This window comes from Zingiber officinale, chromosome 3A, assembly GCF_018446385.1.
Source record: "Zingiber officinale cultivar Zhangliang chromosome 3A, Zo_v1.1, whole genome shotgun sequence".
Taxonomy (NCBI): Eukaryota; Viridiplantae; Streptophyta; class Magnoliopsida; order Zingiberales; family Zingiberaceae; genus Zingiber; species Zingiber officinale.
In genome coordinates, this window is record NC_055990.1 from 68,590,511 (window position 1) to 68,612,698 (window position 22,188).

At 35.8% G+C, this 22,188-nt stretch overlaps 1 long non-coding RNA gene across 1 annotated transcript; it reads left to right on the forward strand.

Moving 5' to 3' along the window:
- Positions 1-20,604: 20,604 nt before the first annotated feature.
- Positions 20,605-21,666, forward strand: LOC122053812. Its single transcript, XR_006132374.1, has 3 exons — positions 20,605-21,073; positions 21,269-21,367; positions 21,527-21,666. It is a non-coding gene; the product is annotated as an uncharacterized LOC122053812 (long non-coding RNA).
- The last annotated feature ends 522 nt before the right edge of the window (positions 21,667-22,188 follow it).

A 22,188-nucleotide genomic window follows, 5' to 3' on the forward strand; every position in this document is an offset into this window, starting at 1 on the left:
ACTCGATTCAACTCATCTTCAGTTAGTCCGCATTCTAGGGCTCAAGTCACCTTAGCATTATCCTTAATCTTTTTCATCATGTGTGTGTCCCATTTTTCTCATGACACAACTGCTCCGGAGCCGTCGACTGGTAGGGAGAAGCCCATCTAAATGATGATGCATATCTCAACTTGAGTCTTTAGGTGGTACTCTATATGACCTTTTTAGTATCCGAAATCCTCGTCAGAGAAAATGGGAAAGCTTGTGATACTGTAGCCTTATTGATGGGCCATTTAAGAATCTCACACAACAAAAATAAAAGGAAAAGTGTACCAAGACTTGGTCTTGGATTAGTAGTGCGGGAGTAGAAAAGGCAAAAAAAAATGACTCGAGTGGTGTTATACCAATTTTGAGAAAATTTGAAGAATCAACAAATTTGTTAGGAGATGTGTTATTAGACTAATTCTAACTTATGGTGAAAATTTAAAATGGAAAAATGATGTAAGAATATTTTTTAACCAAAAAATAGATGAAAAGCATAACAAAAAGGCAATGAAAAGATCGCTTGAATGGTAATTGTACCAATTCAGAGCGACCCCGCTTTGATACCAATTGTAGGATCAAAAGCTTTAGAGGGGGGTGAATAGCACTCGTGGCTTATCATGTTTTTTTTTAGAAAATAATCAATCATAATAACATAGTGGAATAGAAAGTGTAAAAGAAAATAAATAGTTGAGACACGTTAGTTTTACTTGGTTCAGAGCATGTGATGACTCCTACTGCAAGGCCCGTGATCAACAGTTATTTTCATTAGGCAATCCACTAATAAGTCAAAGAATTACAAGTGAGATTTTGATTACAATTTAAATGCAAATATGTAAAGTTTACCGACAACTAAGGATTTGAATATTTGACTTTCAGCCATCAGAGTAGCGTTTCGGTGTCGTAATATCATTTCTAGAGCAGTGCGCAAGAGAGGAAGTTGTTCAAATTGATGTGTTGAAGGTGTTGGTCGAATCCTCCTTTAATAGCCCACTCCAAGCATTTGGAACCTCCCCGGGTGCCCCCATAAGGCTGACCTAACATGCTCTTGTCAAAACTCTATCTAGCAAATTTCATCCATCTCCGGGCGTCTTTATCGGTCCTAGCGCCAGGACCGCTGACATGGATCGGCCAATCGACGTGCTCTAACTCAGCTCGCAGACAAAGTTTACTGGCCCACTTTGGGCGTCTGGACCGTCTGGGTTCTTACGGTGATAAAGTTGGTCACTCGAGCACTCCCCCCTTCTGCCGTTGACCCGGGCACTTGGAGCAACTTCGAGCACCCAAAGATCTAGGCACCTAGATAGCCCTTTTCCAGCAAGCTTTACTTTACATCATAGGATAGTCCAACAAGCAATAATAATATGTAAAGTAAAATAATATTTGACAGTCTCCGGACTGTCAAGTTCTAACTTTGAGTTTTGCTGAAACTCTATGTCAAACTGATGCTTATTGTTCCTTCTATGGGGAACACGTCCTCACTTACTCCTTTTAGGAGAGTTTACATTTGTCAAACCAATCCTCTAAACTATTTGGACTTTTGCTCAGCATCCAAGATTTTAGGACTTTCACCTAGTGCCCTCGACCCTAGGATTTCCCGCCTGGTATCCGCGACCCCTAGGACTTTCACCTAGTGTCCTCGACCCTAGGATTTCATCCGACGTCCTTGACCTGCCAAGACTTTGCCCCGTCCCACGGACCAGAACTTCATTTCCTAGTCACAACTAGGACTTTCCACCTTTTTAGTGTCCACAAGGACTTATTTTCCTACCCTAAACTAGGACTTTCACCTTATATAAAATCACTTAGGACTTTTCTACACACTCAATTAGACTTGTTAGATCAAACATAGCTTAACTTTGAATTTTTGCCAAATATCAAAACACAAGTTTGATTAGCTAGTACTTCCAACACCAACAATAAAGAGTACACCAAATTATGATAAAAAAAAGAAGTAAAGAAATGTACCAAAATGGTTGAGCAGCAATGAATTATAGTTGGTAGGAACCATCCTAATAGCCTCCCAAACATTAGTGTTACTGATGGAACTTATTGAGGCATCTCAATTAAAATGCACGGATTCCATTTCTATGCTAGACATACAGGTCAAGAAAAGCTAAATAGATAAACCTATCAACAAAATGACAAACAATTAAAACTTCAACCTTGATATTTCCAATAGTAGCTACTGCTTTGCTGATTGCTAGCCCGATTGTCTTCAACACAATCACCTTCAAACTTCTTTCCTGTATGGAAAACCATATTAATTATTAATAAAAGTTATAATATATCAACTAAGTCAAAGGACGAAAAATATACAAGCACACTAAAAGTTTCCTACAACTACAAATTCAACCAAAGAACTTAGAAAAGGTTTAGGATCTAAATAATAATGGCAGTAGAAAATTAATACACATTAGAGGGGGTCATGTTCATCCATACATATGCTTATAGTACCTTAAAAAGAATACACATTTCATATCAATGGTCATATCTAATATGTTCTAATTTGTCTTATGGACAAAGGAAACATACATATTATCAGGAGACATCGATACCATATGCAGAAGGCTAGAGTTTGAAAATGTCACCTCTAGTTTAGGCTCTATTCTATCCATCCACCATGAGGAGTCAAGGTCTCCCTCATCTTCATATGCCTCATCATTCAATACCTCGCTTTCTATCTTTTCTTGTACCACTCTATGTAACACTTCCACACTATAATAAGTATCCACTTCAAATGGTAATTTAATAACATTCAATGCCTTAGGTAGATTAAACTCAACTTTCTCTTCCCCTATCATCAATGAGAGTCAATGATTGTTGATGTCAATAACAACATCTATTGTAGTTAGAAAAGGTCTCCCTAGTATGAGGGGATATGCAAATCTTCTTCCATGTCCAGCACTATAAAATCTATAGGCATGACACAATTTCTAATCTTTACTAACACGTCCTCAATTATTCCCATAGGATGCTGGATTGAATGGTCCACCAAGACACATTCATGGGCTTCTATTAAGGAAGTTTAATTCTTTTACATAATGTATGTGGTATAAGACTCACACTAGATCCAACAACAACAACCACTAAGCCTTTTCATACTAGGTGGGGGCGGCTGTATGAATCCTTTTACGCCATTGAGCTCTATCTCCTATTATATCATCATCTATATTTAAATAAATTTTATCTTATTTTATTATTGCTAACCAAGTCTTTTTTTGGTCTTCCTCTTCCTCATTTGATATGCATGTTTATCATAGTTTCATATCGTCTAACTGGAGCATCTATTGGTCGTCTAAGTACATGTTCGTACCATCTTAAACGTGTCTCTCGGATTTTTTCCTCAATAGATGCAACTCCAACTTTCTCTCTAGCGCTCTCATTTCTTATTTTGTCCATCCTCGTATGACCACACATCCACTATAACATCCTCATCTCTGCAACTCTCATCTTCTGCTCATGTGCTCGATTCATAGCCCAACATTTAGCTCCATATAACATAGCAGGTCTAACTGCGGTTTTATAGAACTTACCTTTAAGTTTAAGAGGTACTTTACAGTTACATAAAACACTCGATGCTCCCCTCCATTTCACCCATCTTGCATGTATTCTATGTAAGATATCTCTCTCAATCCCTCCATCATTTTACAAAAATGATCATAAATATTTAAATCTCTCGGTTCCGGATAACTCATCATCTCCTATCTTAACAATTATTTCATTACTTCTAATATTGCTTGCAGTGGATTTTTGCCTCCCCCAGGATTCGAACTCTAGACCTACAGGCTTAAGTACTAGAGTTTATGAATCCTGGTAGCCAAGTGAGCGCTACTAGGATTCATAAACTCTAGTACTTAAGTCTGGAGGTCTAGAGTTCGAATCCTGGGGGAGGCAAAAATCCACTGGCCAGGGGTGGAAAGTCCTAGTGAGTAACGACACAGCCAAAGGGTCGTCGGTCGACGACATGAGAGGTCGGCAAATGGGCCGACGACATAAGGGCCGCCAATTGGGCCGCCACAAGGGCCGCCCAAGAGGCCAAAGGGCCAAGTGAGTGGCGCTCACTTGGCTACCGGGATTCATAAACTCTACTACTTAAGCCTGGAGGTCTAGAGTTCAAATCCTGGGGGAGGCAAAATCCACTGGCCAAGGGTGGAAAGTCCTTGTGAGTAACGACACGGCTAAAGGGTCGTCGGTTGACGAGATAAGAGGTCGCCAAATGGGCCGACGACATAAGGGCCGCTAGTTGGGCCGCCACAACGGCCGCCCAAGAGGCCAAAGGGTCGGGTCGTTACAATAAAAAATTATTGTAACGACCCGACCCATTTGGCGGCCCATTTGGCGACCCTTGGGTCGTCGACCGTCGGCCGTCCCAGGATTCGAACTCTAGACCTCCAAGCTTAAGTACTAGAGTTTATGAATCCTGGTAACCAAGTGAGCGCCGCTCACTTGACTACCAGGATTCATAAACTCTAGTACTTAAACCTAGAGATCTAGAGTTCGAATCCTGGGGGAGGCAAAAATCCACTGGCCAGGGGTGGAAAGTCCTAGTGAATAACGGCACGACCGGTGGTCGACGATCGATGACCCGAGGGTCGCCAAATGGGTCGCCAAATGGGTCGGGTCGTTACATTGCTAAACTTAAATTCTATATATTCTGTCTTTAATCTACTAAGATTAAAACCTTTCCCTTCTAGTGTTTCCCTCCAAGATTCTAGTTTAACATTTACTCCACGTGTTTCATTTACCAAAATAATATCATCTGCAAACAACATGCACTATGGTACTGTGTCTTGAATGTGCGCAGTGAGTTGGTCCATAATTATTGTAAAAAGATAGGAACTTAGAGCTGATTCTTGATGTAACCCTATCTTTATTGGAAATACTTTAGTTACTCCACCTGAAGTCTTTACTCTGGTCGTTACATCCTCATACATATCCTTCGTTAGTTCAATATATGTTACGCTAACACCTCTCTTTTCTAAAATTCTCCATATAATTTTTCGTGGGACTCTATCATAAACTTTTTCTAAGTTAATGAATACCATGTGTAAATTTTATTTTTTCTCCCGATATTTTTCAATTAATTGTCTAAGAAGAGCTTCTATTATCTACCTTCCAGGCATGAACCTAAATTGATTTTTCTGTCACTGTGGTCTCCTTTCTTAATCTTTTTTTTTATTACTATTTTCCAAAGTTTCATAGTATGACTTATTAGTTTAATACCCATATAATTTGCACAATTTTGTACATCTCCCTTGTTCGTATATAAGGGAACTAGAGTACTTATCCTCCATTGATCAGACATTTTTTTCATTTTCAATATCATGTTAAATAATTTTGTAAGTCATTAAATACCTTATTTCCCTAAGCACTTCCATACCTCTATCGGAATATCATCTGGTCCAATGATTTTTTCATTGTGCATCTCATTTAAAATTTGTTTTACTTTTGAAGTTTGAATTCTACGATAAAAATTAAAATTTCTATGCTTATTTGACCTACTTAAATTACCTAAGTTAAGTTAGTCACATAAACCTTCATTAAAAAGTTGATGAAAATACCTCTTCCACCGCTCTTTTATTTCTCCATCGTTTACTAATACCCTATTACATTTATCTTTAATATATTTTATTTGGCTAAGATCTCTTGTTTTCCTTTCTCTCACTTTAGCTATTCTATAAATGTCATAATCATTCGAATGTTTTATTTTTTGCTTCACTCACTACTTTCTTAGCTTCTTTCTTGGCTATTGTATATTTTTTAAAGTTTTCCTCGCTCTTACAAATATATAATTCCTTATAAGCTATTCATTTTTCCTTCACTTTCTCTTGTACTTTCTCATTCCACCACCAAAATTCTTTACTTAGTGGTTCATGTCCCTTTGACACACCGAGTATACTCTTAGCTACTATTTTCAACTTTGATATCATCTTATCCCATGTTGTATTAGAGTCATCATATATTTCACCTAATTCTTGTACTTCTACCATCTCCTTAAATATATTTTTCTTCCCATCCTTTAACTTCCACCACTTAATTTTAGGAATCGTATATATTTTCTTTCTATTGATACTATGTTTGAGGCGTATATACAACACTACTAACCTATGTTGGGTAGTTAAGTTTTCTCTAGGGATGACTTAGCAATCTTTATAAAAATTTATATCCTTCTTCCTAACCATATGAAAGTTAATTTACGATTTATTATTCCCACTTTTGAATGTGACTAAGTGTTCTTCTCTTTTCCTAAAAATGTATTAGCTAATATATGGTCATATGCTATCGCAAAATCTAATATAGTTTTCCCTTCCTCATTCCTTGTTCCAAACCCATAACTCCCATGTACTCTCTCATATTCCTCATTTTTCACTCCGACATGCCCATTTAGATCACCTCTTATTAAAATCATTTCATTTGGTGGAATATTTTGTAATATTTCATTTAAGTCCTCCCAAAATCTTGATTTGGTAGTTTCATTTAATCTTACCTATGGTGCATATATGCTAATTATATTCATAGTTTCTTTTGTCACTATTATCTTAAGGGTTATAATTCTATTCCCTTTTCTAACTACTCCTACAACTTCATCCTTTAACAAACTATCTACAATAATATCCATTCCATTTCTTGTTTTACTCTTTCCAGTGTACCATAACTTAAAACCCGAGTTCTCTATCATTTTTGCCTTCTCGCTTATCCATTTTGTCTCTTGTACACACAAAATACTAATTCTTCTCCTAATCATCATATCTACTACCTCTATTAATTTACCAGTGAAAGTTCCTATATTCCATGTTCTAAATCTTATATTGTTAGTTTTCCTATCATATTTGTTCTTATCCAACCTATGGTGTGAGAACTCTTACTTATTTAACACTACACCCAAGTTCTCATGCTGATGCTACCAATAGTACAAGGTATCGAAAAACTCCCATGACTTTTTAATTTAGGTTACAACCCATTCTATATTAAAGCACTGCTCTCTTTTGATAATGTCACAATGCCCTATTTCTCCAATTTCCATTTCAGAGACCATGTATCCTTTTCGAACTTCGCATAACTTGGCATTTGCGGCAACTTATTTGAGAAATATGCCTCAGTATGAAATTTCTTCCTGACTTCTAGGACCTTATCCTTTTTTCCATTTGCCTTACACAATGTTATCTCAAATGGGGTGAGGTGTTCATTTGAGCATTCTGATAGAAATTCTATCCCCTTGAACACTAGCCTCTCAATTCTTTCCTTTATCTCATTGATGCTTTGGTTCATAACCTTAACATTTTTCTTTATTTGTTCCAAATTACTTTGTAGACACACCTTGTGCATGACTACACATTGTGTTGCTGTATCAATATTATCTTTATCTCCATTAGAGGGACTCTGTCTTATATTTTCCTCCAACAAATTTAGATTCGATGTTACGTCCTTAATAAGAAAATAAGCATCTTCCATGTTTTTCCTCATCAAAGAACCCCCTGCTACTAAATCAAGTGAAATTCTTACTGCATTAGATATCTCCATGTAGAATAAATAAATTATAAATCATTCTTCTAAACTATGATCGGGGCACTGCAATAGAAATTTCTTGAGTCTTTCCTAATCCTTAAATAATGATTCTCCTTCTGACTATTTGAACTATGTGATTTGGCTTCTCAATTCCACTATTTTAGTTAGTGTAAAATATTTATTAAAAAAACACTTCTGAATCTGTCACCAAGTTATGATACTCCTTGATGGAAGTGAGTATAACCAATCACTTTTTAAAGAGAAACTAAATCCCATTAATCTGATTGCATCTTCGGAAACACCATCTCGCCTTACTATATCACAACATGTTAAAAAATAGTTCAAGTGTTGGTAAGGATTTTCTAAAGATGTGCCTTCAAATTGTTGTTGTTGGATAATAAGAATCAAATATGAGTTCAGTTAAAAATCTCTAGCTTTGATTAAGGACTTGACAATACAAGATCTCAAGGATTGACAGAGAGGCACAGCAAAATCTTTAAGACATCTAACCCCGTCAACCACCTTCATTGTGTCCACTTGATTTCCATCATGTTTCATATTTAAATTCCCATAAAAAAAAAGAAAAGAAAAAGGAACAATACTAAGAAAATTGTAAACACATGTAAATAAAAAATGTAAAGTAGAACAATCTAGTCCAATCAATATGTAATTCAACTAATGTTAACCAAAATCAATCCCCAGCAATGGCGCCAAAGACTTGATGTGGTGTAACCATATGTTCGTGGTTATTTCATCAAGTAATAAAAATATTAATCCATAGGGATTGGTGACTAAGTACTAGTCTACTAAATAAATGCAATTGTCTAGACTAATCGTGGGGTTTGATTTGTGCAAGATCAAAGATCTAAGGAGAAAAATCAAAGAATATGGTGGGGAAGAGTATTGAGTGAGATAAGAGAAGAGAAAGGAGAATGATTTGTGATAATTCAATGGGAAAAAATGGTTATAGAATTTTAGTTTCACCACGTTGATTATGAACACCTAATCTATATTTGGTTTCCTATCTTCAATGTTTATTGATGTAGAGTAACGACCCAAGTTTTTTTTTAAAAAACATATATATAATGCATAACCTGCGGCGTCACTTTTCATACTTCCATAATGGTTCCTTACTTCAAATAAAGTTACATAGACGATTCGAAAGAAAATATAACTACATGCAGAATTAATCTAGAAGGCCTTCGGGTTGTACTGCCCTTGTTCTGAGCTGGCTCACTAGTCAATGCCTCCTATCCCATTCATCTCATTGTCTGAAAAAAAAGAGATATAAACTATGAGTCGAGAGACTCAACATGTTCAAAACAATGTTATGCATTAGTTAGCGTCTATAATCTAGTGTACCAGGGAAAACCATATCAAAGGTAACTTAGTTCTTACTTACTGGCACATTATGGGCATGAACACAGGAGTTGACATAGGCATACAAACATATGCATACGCATAAGCATGTAAATAACTAAGCATGTAATAGACATAATCATGAGCATGCGAATAAACATAGACATAAGCATACTTACATGACATAAACGTATATACCATAGATGAACAAAACTTAAGCATAAGCATGTAAATAACTAAGCATGAGATAGATATGCTCATGAACATGTATATAAACATAGACATAAGCATACTTGCTGGCATAAACCTACATACTATAGATAAACAAAAACATAAGCATAAGCATTTAAATAACTAAGCATGAGATAGACATACTCATGAGCATGTATATAAACATAGGCATAAGCATATGTGCATGGCATAAACGTATATACTAAGGATGGGCATAATCATAAGCATCATCGTGTACATAAGCTAAGTATGAAGATAAACATAATCACATAGAGTTACTGAGCTCCCGGGCTAAGGGCACCGATCACACTCAACTACATAGTTTGGTGAGCTCCCGAGCTAAGGACACCGGTCACAATCTACCACATAAGATTAGCGAGCTCCCGGACTAAGGATGCCGGTCACACTCAGCCACATAGATTTGGTGAGCTCCGGGGCTAAGGACGCCGGTCACACTCTACCACATAAGATTGGCGAGCTCCCGAGCTAAGGACACCGGTCACACTCGGCCACATAGATTTGGTGAGCTCCCGGGCTAAGGACACTGGTCACACTCGACCACGTAGATTTGGTGAGCTCCCCGAGCTTAGATCCTCAATTCATAACTCAACCCAAAATAAAAATTCATAACATGCACAATTATTTATCGTAAAATTTATAACATGCATAATCATTAATTATCATAACATCCATAACATGTATGCCCCTAAATAACGAACTAATCTAACATACTAAGTTATCAACAACACGACAAACTTCATAGCATTTTAAACCACAAAATGAAATTAAATTAGCATGCTAAGTTATCAAAGTAGTGGCAGGTTTTGTAACATATTAAACCATAAAAACTGAAATTAACCTATACTACACAGTTAATAAAACTAGGGATTAATTTCATAGCATCCTAATGCATAAAGATTTGAACCATGATTGTTTTTGAGTTCATAACACCCATACTTGCACAAAATCCATGGAGCATATTACACATTAAATTATGACCATGCATGTATTATGGTAGAGCATTATAATCATATAGAAATCCAAACACACTTACATACATTCCCAAGGAGCATAACTAGCCCATCAAAGTCTATAACCTGAACCATCCATACATTTTTTTTCCACTAGCATAATCAAGCAATGAATCCAAAACTACTCATACATATATTTTATCATTATCACAATAAAGCTACGGGCTTGAAGCTACGCATGCCTAGGTTTTTCCAATAACATGATAAAGCATAGTAAATCAAAGCACCCAATTTTCTCCTAACCCGTAATTAAACATGCAGGAATCAACTCATCCCTATATCATATTAAAACCAGGTGGGTTGTGAGATGCAATTATCTGGATTGATCCCTATGCCTAAACATCAATTTCACATCTTATACGGAATTGTAGAGTAAGGGCACCATCCCTAAATAAATCCAAAACTTATCGTTCATATAACAATTTGGAGCACAAGTGTAACAACTCAAATTTCCTCATTTCGAGTCCTAATAGTACTTAAAAATATTTATAAATGCTTTAGAAAAATTCTAGAGATTTTTAGAAATTTTTAGAGTATTTTTATGTAATTTTTGGAGTTCCTTTGGTATTTTTACCAAAAGAAACAAGTTGCAAAAAATAAAGAAAATTAGCCGAGATTCAAACCTGCAACCTCCGACCGAACCAAGCCTTAAGCAAATCCGGCTGACCAAGTGGTCAAGCAAGCGATTCTGTTTAGAAAAGGTAGCAAAATTTATTTAAGATAGTTAACAGAATATTGGATTATAAAAGGGATAAGTTGATGTTGGATTTGTCTGTTTAGAAAAGGTAGTGAATTTATTTAAGATAGTTAACAGAATATTATAAGAGGGATAAGTTGATGTTGGATTTGTCTGTTTAGAAAAGGTAGCGAATTTATTTAAGATAGTTAACAGAATATTGGATTATAAAAGGGATAAGTGATGTTGGATTTGTCTGTTTAGAAAAGGTAGCGAATTTATTTAAGGAGTTAACAGAAATATTAAGTTATAAAAAGGGATAAGTTGATGCTTTATTTTCTGGTGACTTAAACCATTCTCTCCTTCTCTTCTGCGTACGATGGAGGAGCTCGGGCAGAAAACGAAAGGGAGTTAGGGCATCATCTCTGGCGGCCGGCCAAGGTCCTAGAAGCCCTTTTTGTTCGGTTGTGAGTCCAAGAAGCAAGGTATGTGCTTCTCACCTGCAGTAGGAGTAGTTTCGGACCTTTGTTCTTCTTGAATTCGAAGCATGAGAAGCGCTTATAGTGCATATTTTTAATTAATCCTATAGTGCAGATTTTTAATTAAGCTTATAGTGCAGATTTTTATATAGGCTTATAGTGCAGATTTTAATTAAGCTTGTAGTGCAGATTTTTAATTAAGCATATAGTGCAGATGTTTAGTAAAGGAAGGCGACAAGGAGGTGCGGATGGATGTGTGATGCCTGGACTATAGAAGCCTTGGGATTTAGCATAAGAATTTATTAACAAAGAGTTGAGTAGAATGTATTAGATGAGTCATTTATTCTTCCGCTGCTAGTTAATTGTATGTTTTGAGTTCTCTGAGAGTTTTAGGAATTACTATCAACATATGTGCAATGTTAGTTAAGTAAAGTTAGTAGTCCAGTAGCGCTCCGCCCTCACAGTCCAGTAGTGAGGAGGGTGGGGTGTTACAGTTGGTATCAGAGCAGTTCCTATTCTCCAGCATCACACATCAGCACCAACCTTGCCGTCTTTAAGTAAGAAAGTACTTAAATTCTTTTTAGTATGCTTTTCTTTTTTTGCAGTAAAGAGAAATCTTTAGAAGTATTTGTTTATATGTGCTTAAGCTAGATAAAAGTTCTTGTGTGAGGAACAGCATGAATTAGAAATATCCAGAATTGTTCTAAGTTCGAGGACGAACTTTTTATAAGGTATGGGGAATTGTAACAACCCAAATTTCCTCATTTCGAGTCCTAATAGTACTTAAAATTATTTATAAATACTTTAGAAAAATTCTAGAGATTTTTAGAAATTTTTAGAGTATTTTTATGTAATTTTTGGAGTTCCTTTGGTATTTTTACCAAAAGAAACAAGTTACAAAAAATAAAGAAAATTAGCCGAGATTCAAACCTGCAACCTCCGGCCGAACCAAGCCTTAATCAAATCCGGCTGACCAAGTGGTCAAGCAAGCGGTTCTGTTTAGAAAAGGTAGCAAAATTTATTTAAGATAGTTAACAGAATATTGGATTATAAAAGGGATAAGTTGATGTTGGATTTGTCTGTTTAGAAAAGGTAGTGAATTTATTTAAGATAGTTAACAGAATATTATAAGAGGGATAAGTTGATGTTGGATTTGTCTGTTTAGAAAAGGTAGCGAATTTATTTAAGATAGTTAACAGAATATTAGATTATAAAAGGGATAAGTGATGTTGGATTTGTCTGTTTAGAAAAGGTAGCGAATTTATTTAAGGAGTTAACAGAAATATTAAGTTATAAAAAGGGATAAGTTGATGCTCTATTTTTCGGTGACTTAAACCATTCTCTCCTTCTTTTCTGCGTACGATGTCGGAGCTCGGGCAGAAAACGAAAGGGAGTTAGGGCATCATCTCTGGCGGTCGGCCAAGGTCCTAGAAGCCCTTTTTGTTCGGTTGTGATTCCAAGAAGCAAGGTAAGTGCTTCTCACTTGCAGTAGGAGTAGTTTCGGACCTTTGTTCTTCTTGAATTCGAAGCATGAGAAGCGCTTATAGTGCAGATTTTTAATTAATCCTATAGTGCAGATTTTTAATTAAGCTTATAGTGCAGATTTTTATATAGGCTTATAGTGCAGATTTTAATTAAGCTAGTAGAGCAGATTTTTAATTAAGCCTATAGTGCAGATGTTTAGTAAAGGAAGACGACAAGGAGGTACGGATGGATGTGTGATGCCTGGACTATAGAAGCCTTGGGATTTAGCATAAGAATTTATTAACAAAGAGTTGAGTAGAATGTATTAGATGAGTCATTTATTCTTCCACTGCTAGTTAATTGTATGTTTTGAGTTCTCCGAGAGTTTTAGGAATTACTATCAACATGTGTGCAATGTTAGTTAAGTAAAGTTAGTAGTCCAGTAGCGCTCCGCCCTCACAGTCCAGTAGTGAGGAGGGTGGGGTGTTACAGTTGGTATCAGAGCAGTTCCTATTCTCTAGCATCACACATCAGCACCAACCTTGCCGTCTTCAAGTAAGAAAGTACTTAAATTCTTTTTAGTATGTTTTTCTTTTTTTGCAGTAAAGAGAAATCTTTAGAAGTATTTGTTTATATGTGCTTAAGCTAGATAAAAGTTCTTGTGTGAGGGAGAGCATGAGGCAGAAATATCCAGAATTGTTCTAAGTTCGAGGATGAACTTTTGATAAGGTTTGGGGAATTGTAACGACCCAAATTTCCTCATTTCGAGTCCTAATAGTACATAAAAATATTTAGAAATGCTTTAGAAAAATTCTAGAGATTTTTATAAATTTTTAGAGTATTTTTATACAATTTTTGGAGTTCGTTTGATATTTTTACCAAAAGAAACAAGTTACAAAAAATAAAGAAAATTAGTCGAGATTCGAACCTACAACCTCCGGCTGAACCAAGCCTTAAGCAAATTCGGCTGACCAAGTGGTCAAGCAAGCGGTTCTGTTTAGAATTGAAAGCAAAATTTATTAAAGATATTTAACAGAATATTGGATTATAAAAGGGATAAGTTGATGTTGGATTTGTCTGTTTAGAAAAGGTAACGAATTTATTTAAGATAGTTAACAGAATATTATAAGAGGGATATGTTGATGTTGGATTTGTTTGTTTAGAAAAGGTAGTGAATTTATTTAAGATAGTTAACAGAATATTGGATTATAAAAGGGATAAGTGATGTTGGATTTGTCTGTTTAGAAAAGGTAGCGAATTTATTTAAGGAGTTAACAGAAATATTAAGTTATAAAAAGGGATAAGTTGATGCTCTGTTTTCCGGTGACTTAAACCATTCTCTCCTTCTCTTCTGCGTATGATGGCGGAGCTCGGGCAGAAAATGAAAGGGAGTTAGGGCATCATCTCTGGCGGTCGGCCAAGGTCCTAGAAGCCCTTTTTGTTCGGTTGTGAGTCCAAAGCAAGGTAAGTGCTTCTCACCTGCAGTAGGAGTAGTTTCGGGCTTTTGTTCTTCTTGAATTCGAAACATGAGAAGCGCTTATAGTGCAGATTTTTAATTAAGCCTATAGTGCAGATTTTTAATTAAGCTTATAGTGCAGATTTTTTTATAGGTTTATAGTGCAGATTTTAATTAAGCTTATAGTGCAGATTTTTAATTTAGCCTATAGTGCAGATGTTTAGTAAAGGAAGGCGACAAGGAGGTGTGGATGGATGTGTGATGCCTGGACTATAGAAGCCTTGGGATTTAACATAAGAATTTATTAACAAAGAGTTGAGTAGAATGTATTAGATGAGTCATTTTGTCTTCCACTGCTAGTTAATTGTATGTTTTGAGTTCTCCGAGAGTTTTAGGAATTACTATCAACATGTGTGCAATGTTAATTAAGTAAAGTTAGTAGTCCAGTAGCGCTCCGCCCTCACAGTCTAGTAGTGAGGAGGGTGGGGTGTTACAACAAGAAGAGAACCTAATGCATGAGTATGATGCTCCCCCAAACAACCAAGTACACCAACCATGCTCCTCGAAATACACAAACTATAGAAACCAACTAAAGCATTAACAAAGTAGGGAACATGCCTTTAAGTATTTAGCTCCTAAATCATTGTCTTCCGTTGAAGCTCTAGCACCAGTGGAGAAATAAAAAGGGGGTAGGAAACCTTCTTAGGTCGGTGGCAACATCGAAGGTGAGGCTTTTGAGAGTAAGGTTTAAATAGAAGTGAGAGCTTAGGACCTTGTCTTCCTTCTTATATGCTAAGTCATTAATTGCAATTAATTTTATACATATTTATATCCATATACTAATTTCATATTTACATATATCCATATATATATCACATATATATGGTAATATATTTAATTCATATTATAGTTTCTTAATACTAAGTCATTAATTTGATTTTTGAATCAAATTATATATTTCCATATACTAGTTTCATATATATAAATATCCATGTATATATCACATATACATGGTAATATATTTAATTCATATATAGTTTCTTAATAATCATTAATTTGATATTGAATAAAATTATATATTTCATATATATATATATATATTATACATAATAATTAAATATTATAGTTTTCTAAATATACATGTTTCTTTAAATTTATATTATATATATATATATATAATATTATTTATATTAGTCATTAATTTGATATTAAATCAAATCTCCTATATATATATATATATATATATATATATATATATACACTAATTTCACGTTGAAGATATATCCATATCTTCAATTTAAATCTCCTATATATATCTTATAATTTTCCTATTCCCATTATTTATACTATATACTTTATATTTCCTATATATATCCATGGTTATAAAGATTTTTATATAAAAACTAAATCGTCAATTTAATATAATTTTATATGGATATCCATATATATAATATAGATATATAATTCATATATTATATGATTAAAATTTCTTAATCATTATTTACACTATATTTGTTATAGGTTACCTACATAATATATTAATCTTTTATATATATATATATATATATATATATATATATATATATATATATATATATATATATATATATATATATATATATATATATTCTTATTTAAATTATGGGTTTATATTATATATATTATTTATACTTTCTTTCTATATACAATGCACGCTACATAAAATTTTAATCTTGTAATTCTTTTTTTTATTCTTGTTTAATTATATATTCTATATTATATTTAATATATCCTATCATTTTCTTAATTTGATTAATCCAAATCCCATAATTAAAGGTTAACTTGATTAATCCTAACTAACTCATCTATTTAAATTTATAATTCTTAATAAAATATGAATTCTAATTAAATTTCAATTACTCAAATAAATATCCTTAATTAAATAACTTCAAAATCAAATTAAATTAGAATTAATCCAATAAATCTCCTTAATTAGATAAATTCAATATTCTAATTAAATTCTAATTTAACCCATTAAATTTCATTAATTAATTAAGTGATTTCAGACACTACATGTAGGTAGACTATTCTTTGGTATCCAATGTGAACTTTTGGGACTAGATCGGCGTATCCATTCCAATTCGTTGTCTACTTTTAGAGTGACAGAGCTGAGGGAATGCTTTCTTAAGGAGATGCTTGTCACGTGATCCTACAACCCCTAAGTTACCTTCTCTTACTGTGTGGCAACAAATTGGAACTGATACATTAAGTTCTATGATAGTCTATTGCTTCTCGTGGTATAATGATTTACTTTTGTGGGTGACTCTTCATGTCTCAGGATCTACAGGTCAAAAAATTGGATTCTCCTTTCAGTTCATCTCCGCACCTCATAGAATATGAATCTTGTGCTTTTTACATCAAGATCGTATATACATAGTAGGTCGAGACCACAAACTCACATATCATTGAATAAGAAAGATTCAAACTTAAAAAATTTAATAAAATAGTGTTTACATATTAAAAGGGTTAATTCATAACCCTAGAATCAAGAGTTTACTCCATAAACTCAGAGTTTCAACTAGAGATCATCATTAGCATAAGTTTAATCAAGATAAATTCAAAAAAGAGAAGGAAAACTTAGTCTCGATGTGTTGAATTGTCTCTAGATGCTCTTCGACCTAAATTCTAGGCTTTAAGGCATCGAAATTCCCTTGTATCCACTCTTCGAAGTCTTCTTGTGGCCCTTGGGTGGCTCCCAATAAAGATACCCTACTTGAGATCTAAATCAAGTTTCTATACCTTATTTTTGAGTCACCTGACACGACCATGCCCAGTGGCATGGCTTGCCCGTGTCGAGTGTTGTGGTTGATTTTGGGCAGCAGCATGGTCATGTCGGCAGGCACGACCTACCATTGGTAGACCCTAGAGAAAATTTGGAAAGCTGATGTGCTCAACAGTGTCGATGGGCCCGATAGTGCCTATGGTAGGCTCTATGGAGAATTTTGAATGGGGAATGACTATGCTGGATGACCAGGACCGTGACAGTAGGGATGCCTTCAAGAATGGGTCTTCTAACTCTGTTTTCACTCCTCTTCACGCCCTATCAAAGAAAATGGACAAGAGAAGCTCTATGAACTAGAAAAATATCAAACGAATCACTAATAGATGAAAACATGAGATATATGTTGGGTCACTTCGGAGCTAGGGGGTTGAATAGCTTGTTGCATTCGTTCGCTTGCTTCGTAGATGATGTGCAGCCGAATAAAACTCGAAGTCAAGCTCTCCAATGCTAACAAATAGATTTACTTGGTATCCATCTCAAGAAGAGGTGACTAATCCAAGGATCCACACACAACGCACTCTCCACTATGAAAAACAACTCCTTCTCAGAACAACTGGAGGCAGAGAATTCTCATACAAAACAAGAACAAGAATACAACTCTAAACAAGAAGTAAATATAAAAAAATAACTTGAAACCTCTTCTTGTTTGATCTCTTGTTGCTTGTGGATGCCTCTGGAATAGTTGGAAAGTGCTAAAACACTTATCTTCTAAAGCTAAAGATATAACGAAATGTGTGGAGAAGAATCGTGTAAACGCTGCTATAAAAACCCTTTTCTAGGGTTACCGTTGGCACCTTAATTGATTAAGAATTTCCTTAATTAATTATCACATCAGCAACCTGCATAAATAGCTATATTTTCAATCTTAATCGATTACCCTAGTTGATTAGGCATTGCTGAATCGATTAGCCAGATTGATTGAGCAACATTCTATTCAATCATGAGAAATAGTTTAAGCAATCAACTTGATCGCTTAAGCTTCGAACAGAAACTTTCTGTTCGAACCAAAAGGCACCGTAAGTGATTACCCTAATCACTTATGGTGTCTTAATCTATTACACCAATCGATTATGCATACTTTCTCGCGATTCCGAGCTTAAGCGATTAGCCTATTCTCTTAAGCTATAGTAATCGATTAATCATTTAAGCTATGGTAATCAATTAGGCTAATCAATTACTGATCCCTAACTACCAAACCTAGGTCTAGGGTTGCTTTACCCAACATTCAGTCAACCTTGACCTGTTGGGACTCCTCATTACCAAGTATCTGGTCAACCTTGACCTATTGAGACTTCTTCACCAAGTGTCCGGTCAATCCTTTAACCCACTTAGACTTTTCTCTTTGCACCAAGTGTCTGGTCAACATTGACCCACTTGGACTTACCATCTTATGCTAAGTGTTTGATCAACCTTGACCCACTTGGATTTTCTAACACTAGATGTCCGGTCAACCTTGACCTATCAGGACCTCCACATGCCTGACTTCACTCACTAGGACTTTCCTTCTACCTAGCTTCACTCACTAGGGCTTTCACCTGGCTTTACTCGCCAGGATTTTCCTTCTACCTAGCTTCACTTACTAGATCTTTCACCTAGCTTTACTCACCAATATTTTCCATCTGCTTGGCTTCACTCACCAGGACTTTCAACACCAAGTGTCTAGTTAACACTGACCCACCTAGATTTTCATCTTTTGCCAACCTTCTCGTTGGACTTGCCCTTGCCTAACCTCCAGTTAGAACTAATCAATCAAGTATCTGGTCAACCTTGATCTACTTGATCAATCTCCACACACGAACAATTACAACTACAATCTCCATATATTGTCAAACATCGAAACCCAAACATCAAGACTCAACCTTGAATTAACTCAAGCGTAGTCAACCTGGTCAACCTTTACCTAGGGGATATTGCACCAACAATCTTTTCCTTTTTGATATTTGACAATACATTTAAGTTAGGTTAATCCCATAGTCTCAACTTCTTCTTCATGGCAAAGCATGAATGAGGGTTTCCTTCATTCTCTTCCTTTCCTAGAGGACAAACTTCCACTTTTAGTAATGAAGACCTAACTTAAACCCTACATTCTCTCCCTTTGGTAAACATCAAAAACTCTCCCCCTGAAGAGTTATTCATTCATTGTTCACAACCTCTCATTGTTAGGATGTATAATAAAAGCCTAGCTTTTGGTATAAACATTTAGTTTGAAATAAGAATCACATTGGTCAAATGTCTGCATTTATGTTAAATACAGTTGTCCATTTAATTTATATTGTAGATAACATGGTGTGATGTGCTATACAGAAGATCATGTAATCAGTTCTTTATAAATTATAAATAGTAGCTCACAACCAAGATGGAATGGGGTAAACCATTGGAGTGGTTGTAGTGTAATTTGGTATTAGTTTGTCTTAACTATAAAATTACACTAGTACACTATGTGTGTATTGAACAGGACCATTTGAGGTTGTTTCTTTTTATACTAACTACATAAAAGAACAAGACCTTTGTTATTATGGAAGTGTGTGCTCTTAATCTCGATATAATAACAAGCGCATATACTTAGTATTTATTTCTTTAATTTATCAATAGGTAAGATTTATTCAGTTGGATCAATATGCCCGATAAGTTGAGAAATAATATTATTTATATGGTTTGTTGTTGATTATACAAGAAAACTGTATCCTAGTAATCTAGGTTGATGATGTTCCCTTGAGGAGCTCATAAGGATTGTCATGTAATCCTGCAGGTGAACTTAGTCCGACATGACAATAAAGTTGAGTGGTACTACTCTTGGAGCTATATATTAATTAAGTGAGTTGTCAGTGACTCATTTAATTAGTGGGCATTCGATATCTTAAACACAGGGAGATTAACACACTCATAATAAGAAGGAGCCCATAATGTAATATGGGATTGGTGTGGTAGTTCAATAATAACTCTTTAGTGGTATGAGTTATTATTGATGAACTTGAGTTGGGTGTTCAGGGCAAACATAGGAAGTTCAAGCTCATTGGGAAACCAAAATCAATTCCTCCTCTCAGTCCCTGTTGTAGCCTCTATAAAGCCTTGTATTCACCCTAAGCCCATCTTCTAGTCCATGTTGTGGCCGGCCAAGCACATCTTGGTGTCCAAGATGTGGCCGACCAAGCCCTTCATGGAGCCCAAGTAGGGGTCGACCAAACCATGCTTGGTGACCAATCATGGGGTCGGTCAAAGTAAAATAAAAGGGAGTTTTTGATTTTGTGTTAAAAACTTTCCTTTTATAGCCATCATCATGGTTTTAAAAGAGAGTTTAAAATTTTAAAATCTTTCCTTTTATAACTATCTACAAAAGATTAAAGAGAGTGTAAAATACTGAAAAATGACGAATAATGATAAGGGAATTTTCTGGAATTTTTAGAAATTTTTCTGGAATTTTTCGGAGACTGTATGGACGAGTTTACGGGGATAAATTTGGGCCCCGGAAAGGCCTGTTTAGGCTACCCATTTAAGTGAGGAAAAGTTGGATTTATTTTTCTTTTTCTATTTCTTTTTCCTTTTCTTTATTTGTCGCCGTTTCATTTTTTTCCGCTGCCGAACCGAAGCCGTGCCCTACGGTGGGGCGGATGCGTCGCCGCCGCCCTTCCCCTGCCGGTTCTCCTCCTCCGATATTAAAGTTGTGGCTGAGGGTTTTTGCAACCCTTCCTTCTCCTCTTCCCCTTCTTCTGTGCCCTAGATTTTTTGCCGCCGGCGACCTTTATGCCACCGTCGACCAATTCTTCCCTTCCTCCTCTGACAGCCACTTCTCGCCACTGCCGAACCCCTCATCTGCCGGCGCCCATTGTTGTGGAGATCCTAGTGCCGCCGCTGCCTTCTCTCGACCCGAGAAGTGCTATCATCTTTGTGCCCTAGTGTCGGTTCACCAGCCATCCAGTGGCGAGTCCTTCCATCGCACTACTGCCTCCGCACCTTCTTCCTCATTGTGGTCATGCCTCCCTTGCCCTAATCTCTGCTCTGTCTTCCATGTGCCCGAGATCTGAGCCAGTGAGTATCTTTATCTTGTTTACCTTTCTATCCGATTTGTAGAAGGGGGCAGATGTATTCGGAAACACTGTGAACTTACTGAATTTCAACCAACAAATGCTGATTTTGGGTATTTGATTGGGTAGACAGCAGCTCCATCTTATTCCTGATCTCTGTATTGTATTGATTACTAGTTAGGCATTGGATCCATGCTAGGTACTTGATTTGGGGGCATTCGTTGGGTGGTCAACAGGTATGGATGTTTTCTATGAAGCTGGAATCGTGAGCAGTGTTAGCAAGAACTGTTATATTGAGGTAAGGTGTAAGGGAATTTGATACTATTGGTTAAGTATGAATTGGGTTTATGTTTATGTGTTGATTAGGGTTTTTCCTTAATTTGGGGTTAAAGATTTTTATTTAGCTATTTATAAGAATTGTAGCTAAATAAAATATGTATATATATTGGTGACACAGGACTTTGATGCGAGACGAGCATCTTGACGTTGGTCTTGATTGGATTAGACCTGCTATTTGGAGGCGAGTACCTCTTGACTTATCTTTTATGATATTGTCATTTAGATATGCATAGTATTTTATAGCTACAAGCAATGATCATGTTTGCCTTTGGTATGTCACGGTTGTTACCCATAGCATGTTTTGTTTTTGTCGTTTGTTATGTATCCATGTTTATGCCTTGTGATTATTGCCATGGTTACCTTAATTCCTAGAGTAAGTGGCATATCATGCTTTACTGAGTTTAGGACTAGACTCTGGATTTTTATTATCTGACATGTGTATCTATATTTTTATATCGTACCTGATCTGTTTACCTAGACCTTTTGCTTTGATCCATGTATATTGTTGGTACATATTTTATGGAGGTGGATATGTTCAGGACCTAGGTTGTTATACCATAGAGGGCCTGTATACCCTAGATCTGTTGATTTGACTTACTTGTACTAGGGTACACATTTTGATATATATATGTGGATTTGGTTCAAGATATTGTCATGCTTAGTTTCACGACCATTCGCGTGATCGAACGTCTTTGCGTGATAGCGCTTCCATTATCAGAGCGTATTGCCGCCATCACCGCTCGGTTGGTTCGCTCGGGTAGCGTGGTAAAGACGCCGCTT